The sequence below is a fragment of the Piliocolobus tephrosceles genome, chromosome 3 (assembly GCF_002776525.5).
Source record: "Piliocolobus tephrosceles isolate RC106 chromosome 3, ASM277652v3, whole genome shotgun sequence".
Taxonomy (NCBI): Eukaryota; Metazoa; Chordata; class Mammalia; order Primates; family Cercopithecidae; genus Piliocolobus; species Piliocolobus tephrosceles.
This window is the reverse complement of record NC_045436.1, coordinates 176,563,243-176,571,840: the sequence shown is the minus strand read 5'-3', so window position 1 is coordinate 176,571,840 and position 8,598 is coordinate 176,563,243. Positions and strand designations below refer to the sequence as shown.

General features: G+C 40.5%; 1 pseudogene across 1 annotated transcript; it reads left to right on the top strand.

Moving 5' to 3' along the window:
- Positions 1-4,475: 4,475 nt before the first annotated feature.
- LOC111539135 lies at positions 4,476-5,842 on the top strand (annotated as a pseudogene). The gene has a single exon (XR_002730591.2). The product of XR_002730591.2 is annotated as a heterogeneous nuclear ribonucleoprotein C pseudogene (transcript).
- Positions 5,843-8,598: the final 2,756 nt, after the last annotated feature.

Sequence of the window (8,598 nt, the reverse complement as noted above, 5' to 3'; positions counted from 1 at the left end):
CTACACTCACTATAGCTTGGTAACTGTGGCCCACTGGCCTCTGACTAGTCTCCACTGACTCCTCTGTTTCCAGGGGGATAGTTATGACCTCACAGAGTTGTCAAGAGCCTTTGGTGAAGTTCAGGGAATGTTCCTAAAGAAGTGGCCACTGCTTAATAGAAGCTCAAAATCTCTTTGCTCCAGCCAGGCATGGTGACTTACACCTATAAATATTGGGAGGCCAAGGCAAGCAGATCACTGGAGGTCAGGAGTTCAAGACCAGCCTGGCCAACATGGAGAAACCCCATCTTTACTAAAAATACAAAAATTAACTGGGTGTGTTGGCACATGCTTGTAATTCCAGCTACTCAGGAGGCTGAGGCACGAGAGTTGCTTGAACCTGGGAGGCGGGGGTGATAGTGAGCCAAGATCATGCCACTGCACTCCAACCTAGACAACAGAAATAGACTCCATCTCAAAAAAACAGAAACAAAAACAAAAGAAAAACCACTTTGCTCTTTTCATCAATAATTATAATTACAAAAGGAAGGAAATGATTTTGTTATTAATAGTAGAAGAAAATACTTCTAACAGAATTAGAATAGAATTATTCTTCTATAATTATAAAAAGAAGGAAAATGATTGTATTATTAATAGGAGAAGAAAATCAGGGTGAGTACTGGAAAACTGAGTTTGTTTTTCTTTTTTTTATTATTATTATACTTTATGTGCTAGGGTACATGTGCACAACTTGCAGGTTTGTTACATATGTATACATATGCCATGTTGGTGTGCTGCACCCATAAACTCGTCATTTACATTAAGTGTATCTCCTAATGCTATCCCTCCCCCCTCCCCCCACCCCACAACAGGGCCCAGTGTGTGATGTTCTCCTTACTGTGTCCAAGTGCTCTCATTGTTCAATTCCCACCTATGATTGAGAACATGCGGTGTTCGATTTTCTGTCCTTGTGATAGTTGGTGAGAATGATGGTTTCCAGCTGCATCCATGTCCCTACAAAGGACACGACTGAGTTTGTTTTTCTAAAAAAAAGTGTTTATTTATTTTATAACGCTAGACGCTTCAAATATATAATCAGATATACAGGTTAATGTAATAATCACCTATGTTCCCACTACCTAAATTTAACAAATATTAATACTCTAGTATATTTGCTGCTGATTTTTCATAATGTTCCTGTGTTGTGTTTTTCTTGTTTATAGGATTTCTAGATATTTCTGAGTGATAATTTGTGCCTTGGCTTTCTCTCTCTCTCTTGTTTTTTTGGTGTTAGGGTCTGGCAACATTGCCCAGGCTGGTCTCAGAACTCCTGGCCTCAAGCGATCCTCCCACCTCAGACCTGCAAAGCACTGATATTACACTGTAATCCTTTTTTTTTTTTAAATCAGTCTTATAAGAGCATTATCATTTTTATCAGCTTGTTCAAATCTCAAACCCTTGGCTTTATTGATGCTATTGCACATTTCTTTTCTATTGTAGTAATTACCACTCCCACCTCTATTATTCCCTCCCTTTTGTATTATTCGTGTTTATTTTGTCCATTGTATAACTGCTATGGTCTAATGTTTGCATCCTCCCAAAGCTCATGTGTTGAAATCCTAACTCCCAAGGCAATAGTATTTGGAGGTGGGGCCTTTGGAAGGTGATTAGGTCATCAGAGTAGTACCCGTCATGAATGGGATTAGTGCCCCCATAAAAGAAGCCCCAAAAAGCTCATTGGTTGCTTCCGTCATACAAACACAACAAGAAGGCATGTCTACAAAGGAAGCCAGCCTTCACCAGGCACTGAATCTACCAGCACCTTGACCTTGGACTTCCCAGCCTCCAGAACTATGAGAAATAAGTTTCTGCTGTTTATAAGCCATCCAGTCTATGGTATATTGTGATAGCACCCCAAATGGACGAAGGCACTAACTTTCTTAGACAAATACTATTGCACAATAGGGTCTCTCTAAGATCTGGGTACAGGATAGGCCTGTAGGATCAGTCCCTGTAAGGGAGGGAAACAACCAGGACGGGGCAGAGGAAGAAGTTGAACTGCAATGCAGACCCAGCAAGGGCCTCTGCCAAGCCCAAAGGGTCAAGTACTGGTACTGGGATATGCCATCTGGTTTAAGGGGTGTTCTGTGTCTTCTGACATTCTTTATTTGTCCATGTGACATCTGTTAGTCACAGGCCAAACTTGTGGCTGAGTTGTTTCCTGCTGCCCTGAGATTCAGAGCTCATTCTGAACCACTTCCCTATCTAACTCACACACCAGTCAATATTTCCCTGCCCTAAATCAACCCAGGCCTGGGTACCAGACAACTAGGACAGCCCCTGTGGCCCAAGGACTGCCAGAATTATTCAAACTAGACAATCCTAAGCCATTGCCTCTGCCTTCCCTTTCCTGCAGAAATTCTAATACAATATCTTGCCTAAACTTGGCCCTCACTCCTGCTGTATGTCCTGACCAATCCTGGTGCTTCCCCACACGGCCCTGTGTGACATGGCATGCCCCCTCCTCTTGGGAAATACAAGCAATGAAAATCTGTCAAGGAGACCGTACGCCAAACTGCTAATAGTCATTTCCTCTAGGAAATGAAATGAAGGGGTGATATTCAAAAGTTTTAAATTTTCTTTTGTAGTACTGATTTTTTAACAGTAATTATGTATTGCATTTGTATTGAAAACAAAACTTAAAATCTTAAAAATATAACAACACATTCTTCTGCTGCTAATAAAACAGTAAAGAAAGATAGAGAAAACAAAAATCTTTCAGGGCATTGGCCTCTCTCTGCCGGCCCCCAGTCACCTCCATAAATTAAAATTCCACAGGTATGACTGAGGTGCGCAGCCAGACCTTTATCCTCTCATCAACTAGCTATTGGATGTAGACCATATCTGAGAAGAGAATGTGACCTGGGCAAGGTGACTTTCATCAGTCAAGGGCAGTTTCCCAAAGAAGACTCAACTGAAAACTGTTGGCTGCAGGCATTCCCAACAACTGAGGCAATGAGGACTTCAGTCCTAAATGGGAGAACCTGGGCAATACAGTGTCTGTTACAGATGTTTCAATTTCCAACCTTTCTTTCTTTCTAATATTTAAGGCTAAGAATCTCCCTCGAAGTACACCCTTAGCTGCATCCCACAGTTTTTTATATTCATTGGCATTTTTATTTGGATTTTCTAAATTTTATTAATTTGACATTCTAAAGCATAATTGCTGAACTTCCGAAAATTTGTGAACTTTCTAGTTATCTTGCTTTCAGAGGCTTTTGCAGCCATTATTGTAATTTACTCACCCAGATATGCTAGAAAAATTTCACTGGCTAGTCAGAAGATTAAATTAACCAGAATGTTTTTTCCTAAGCATTCTGGGTAATTGCCAATTTGTTGCTCCACAAAGGTGCTCTAATTATGGTATCTGTAGATCATTCAGGCTAAACGTTAATATTTCTTTCTTCCCATTGCAGATCAGCCATGTGGCCTTGGGAAAATCCTTCAATAGGTTAAGGTCCTAGATGTCCTCTCAGTAAAATATGGAAACAAACCTTCTGCCCTAGAGCAGAAATATGCATACATATGAACTCATGAATATGCATACATATGAATTCATGAATATGCATACATATTCATATTCACACTCGAAAACCATTTTCATTTCAAGTTTGTGACTTTCTAATAATAATCACTAATGCACACTGAACACTTCCTATGTGCCAGGCATTACTAACTGCCTTATGTGTATAAACGCAATCCTCACAACAACATTTTGGAGAAAATACTGTTATTAGCCCCAATTTACAGTCTGCAATCTGAAGCACAAACAAGTTAAGTAACTTGCCCAGGGCTAGCAGATAAGAACTAGCAATGTTGGGATTTGAACCTAAGAAATCTGCCCTTAGAATCCACATCTTTGGCCACTATGTTTTACTCCCTCTGAGCAAGCCAAAGATGTAGCAACTTATTATAAACAATATTTTTATTTCTGGGGAAATTCATATAGTAGCTCAAAGATATTATTTTCTTTTTTATCCTGTTTCCCATGAAGTTTGGTCCAAAGCAGAATTCCCTTTTGGTCCTTTTAATTTGGCATCACGTATTTTATTGGTCAAACATCCATTTTATTAACATTTCATATGAAATTTCAGTATAATTGCACTGGTTACATTTTCTGACAAAATTATTTTCACAGCAAAAAGAACAAAAAAGATGCAGCTTAGTGGAACCACTGTGTTTGAAAGCAGGAGATAAAAGTCAAATAGACAATCTCTCTTACAAAGCATACTTCACCCTTCCTCCTTAGAGAAGGGGGTCACTGAAAGATTCCAAAAAGGGTGCTCCTCACAGTTCAATTTAGAGTCTTAAGGGGACATCAAGGGCAGTCCATTGCCGTTTCAATCCTCTGATCCCATGGAAACTGTGAAATCAGAAGCAAGCATGCTGAATTTACACAATGTCAGAGCCGGTTAAGAATCATCAGTTTAGGCCATTTTGTGAAGAGACGAAAACTGAGCGGTTGTGTCCGCGTTGCCGACCTCGTCCAGCAGTCGGTTTCTCCACGCAGAATCCGGGAGTAGGAGACTCAGAATCGAATCTCTTCTCCCTCCCCCCTCCTGTGAGATTTTTTTGATCTTCAGCTACATTTTCAGCTTTGTGAGAAACCTTATCATCAAACACAATGGCCAGCAACGTTACCAACAAGACAGATCCTCGCTCCATGAACTCCCGTGTGTTCATTGGGAATCTCAACACTCTTGTGGTCAAGAAATCTGATGTGGAGGCAATCTTTTCGAAGTACGGCAAAATTGTGGGCTGCTCGGTTCATAAGGGCTTTGCCTTCGTTCAATATGTTAATGAGAGAAATGCCCGGGCTGCTGTAGCAGGAGAGGATGGCAGAATGATTGCTGGCCAGGTTTTAGGTATTAACCTGGCTGCAGAGCCAAAAGTGAACCGAGGAAAAGCAGGTGTGAAACGATCTGCAGCGAAGATGTAGGGCTCCTCTTTTGACTTGGACTATGACTTTCAACGGGACTATTATGATAGGATGTACAGTTACCCAGCACGTGTACCTCCTCCTCCTCCTATTGCTCGGGCTGTAGTGCCCTCGAAACGTCAGCGTGTATCAGGAAACACCTCACGAAGGGGCAAAAGTGGCTTCAATTCTAAGAGTGGACAGCGGGGATCTTCCAAGTCTGGAAAGCTGAAAGGAGATGACCTTCAGGCCATTAAGAAGGAGTTGACCCAGATAAAACAAAAAGTGGATTCTCTCCTGGAAAACCTGGAAAAAATTGAAAAGGAACAGAGCAAACAAGCAGTAGAGATGAAGAACGATAAGTCAGAAGAGGAGCAGAGCAGCAGCTCCGTGAAGAAAGATGAGACTAATGTGAAGATGGAGTCTGAGGGGGGTGCAGATGACTCTGCTGAGGAGGGGGACCTACTGGATGATGATGATAATGAAGATCGGGGGGATGACCAGCTGGAGTTGATCAAGGATGATGAAAAAGAGGCTGAGGAAGGAGAGGATGACAGAGACAGCGTCAATGGCGAGGATGACTCTTAAGCACATAGTGGGGTTTAGAAATCTTATCCCATTATTTCTTTACCTAGGCGCTTGTCTAAGATCAAATTTTTCACCAGATCCTCTCCCCTAGTATCTTCAGCACATGCTCACTGTTCTCCCCATCCTTGTCCTTCCCATGTTCATTAATTCATATTGCCCCGTGCCTAGTCCCATTTTCACTTCCTTTGACGCTCCTAGTAGTTTTGTTAAGTCTTACCCTGTAATTTTTGCTTTTAATTTTGATACCTCTTTATGACTTAAAAATAAAAAGGATGTATGGTTTTTATCAAAAAAAAAAAAGAATCATCAGTTTAACCCTCATCAGGTAATTGAGGCTCAGTGGAGCCGTGTCCTGCTGAACATTATCTAGCCAATTAGCATCAGGTCTCAAGTGGGTTTTCTGGGGTTTGCACATACAGTTTCCTCACTAGTTCAGTCCGAAAAAAAATTGAAAAATAAAATAAAGCAGGGTTTGAACTTGATTTTATCTTCAACAAAGTGGCGGAATTGAGTCTTAAATGTTTCAGTTACCAAAAAGCCATAAAATAAAAGAGTAAGACATCAGGGGAGCATATGTGGGAGAGAGGACTATGAACAAAGCAGTCCAGAGGTCTCACCAAAGAAATGGCAGAGTATCAGGCCTCCATCGCCCATCAGCTTCTAGAAGACCCTAACTTCCAGAAAAGACAACTCCCAATATCTAACGTAACCTTTAAGTCTGTGTTGGCAAATACACAAATGCTTCAAAAAGGCAGTGTGGCCATTCATTAAGAAGTTTTAGATGGCCTGTAATCCTAGCTCAAAGGAAATTAATGTTCTCTTAAACAGTTCCAGGTTTCTTGGTCCAAGCCAGAGGTCTGTAGTGCTTGGAGAGATATTACTGGCTTATTAAAAATTATATGGAAAGAAGGCAGGAGGCCAAGTCTGATTGTCCTCATAGACTGTAAGCAGCTCCCATTAGTCCTGGCACCAGAACAGCTGAGAATTTTCACACGCTTGTGGGTGAGGTACAAAGTGTATACAACGGATTACTGTATGTGAAGAGAGGAGCAGGGTCTTGGTAGAAACACATGGGGGCTCCTGGTCAATGAACTGACAATGACATTTGCCAGCAGGTGGCCTTCAGGAAACGTTGTCATGCAGGTGAATCACCTGAATCAACCAGTGGACACCGTGGTGGACAAAGTACTGAGACCCAGATAAAAGTCCCTGCTTTGCTACATATGAGCTATGTTATCTTTGGCCACTTACCTTGTTTGAGCCACTATTTCTTTACCTGAAAAATGGGCATCATGATGTAAGCATTACAGAGCTCATAGGAGAAGTCAATAATGTCTGTGAAAAAAGCATATGGAGGCTTTATCATCACTGATTACTATTACTTTTAATAGTATTATTTACTAATCTCCAACTGTCAACACATAAGAGTATCCACATTCTGAGGCAAGAGGTGTGGTGCATAGCCTGAGTGGGGTCAGAGATTGAAAATGTCAAAAATGGCAAAGTTAAGGTCTGATGAAGTGGGAAATATGGAGCCACTGAAGGCTTTTCACCAACAGAATCACGTGTTGAATTGGGGGCTTAAAAAAGATGGGTTTCACAAGATTATGCCAAGTTTACTAGAAAATGAGAAAGACCTAAGTTGGGAGGTCAGCGCACAGATGATTGTAACAATGCAGGCAGCAGAGAGAGGGAGAAGGAGGAAATCACCAAACACCTAAGGAATACTCCAAGATGAAATACAGAGACACAAACAAACAAACAAGGGAAAAAAGTAACTTGGGGAAAACAGACTATAAAAGAAAGAGAAAAGATATTATATCCATGAAATAAGAACAGGCTACTATATAAAAGGAACAGTCAGAGAATACTTCCCTCCACTCCCCGCTCCAAAAAAAGTTATTTTGGAATTTAAAATTTTAATCACAGAAAAGATAAAAGTAAAAGTTTAGAAGAAAAAATTTGAGAAAATATCTCAGAAGGTGGACAAAAGTGGCAAAGAAAAAAATGGAAGGAGAAGAAAAGATAAGAAAATTAAAGCTCTGTTCAAGAAATTCAACATATGAATAATAAAAATTATCAAAGAAGAAACAAACCAAATAAGAGAGAAAATCTTCAAAGAAATAATCTTCAAAAATACTCTCCAGACCTGGAAAATTGCTGCAGTTGGCTCTGAAAATTGCGATGCTCTCACTTTGAGATAGTAAATACAGTTTGGAAAATTCATTGGGACAAAGCAAAACAAAACACCATGCTTTGTCTCTGGATTATTTATTGAGAATCACAACATGTTAAGAGCAGCAGAGAACATATTAATAATTGCTCATGATCCCTGGTCGGTCCCCTAAGAATTCATATTCCAGGCAATCACACTGCCCCTGCGGGAAGGAAGCTATTGTGCGAGAACTGTACAGTCAGGAATCCATTTTTAAATCAGGAACCAGAAAAAGCTGTCGGCTTGTTATAAAGTATGAATCCTGATATTCTCTGGAAGAAAAAAACCTTTCACTCAGTGAAGGATTCCTTGTGTCTCCTTGTGGAAGGAATATTGGCCTTCTGCATGGGGTGAGGATGGCCACTATCCCAGAATCCTTCCCCAACACCCCTCGCCTTCCTCTTTTAAAACATCTCCATACAATGCAATAAAATAAATGAAAACTAAAGGAGCCTCAGTTTAACATTCAGGGGTTATAATTCAAGTGTAGCCAGTTGGACAACTTTCCTGTTAACTAGAAGAATAACAGTTTTTCTCCTAGTTTTCTTTGTAGAACATAAAACTCAGACTCTGCACAGAGGCCACATAGATGTGTGGAAACAGTGTAGATGGAGAATTGAAGTCTGGCTTGCCTTGGACTCACCACATCTCCCAAGAAAAAGTTCAAGACCAGATTTCCTCCAACCCAACTAAATTAGAATCATTTTCAGGTCTTCTTAAGAATTCAATTCCCTTTGGTTTCTAAGATGTATCTAAGGAAAAGGGAAAAAAAATTAAAAAGAATTTATATTCCCAAGCCCCATCCCAAGCCTTCTGAATCTCAGCCTCCAAATATAAG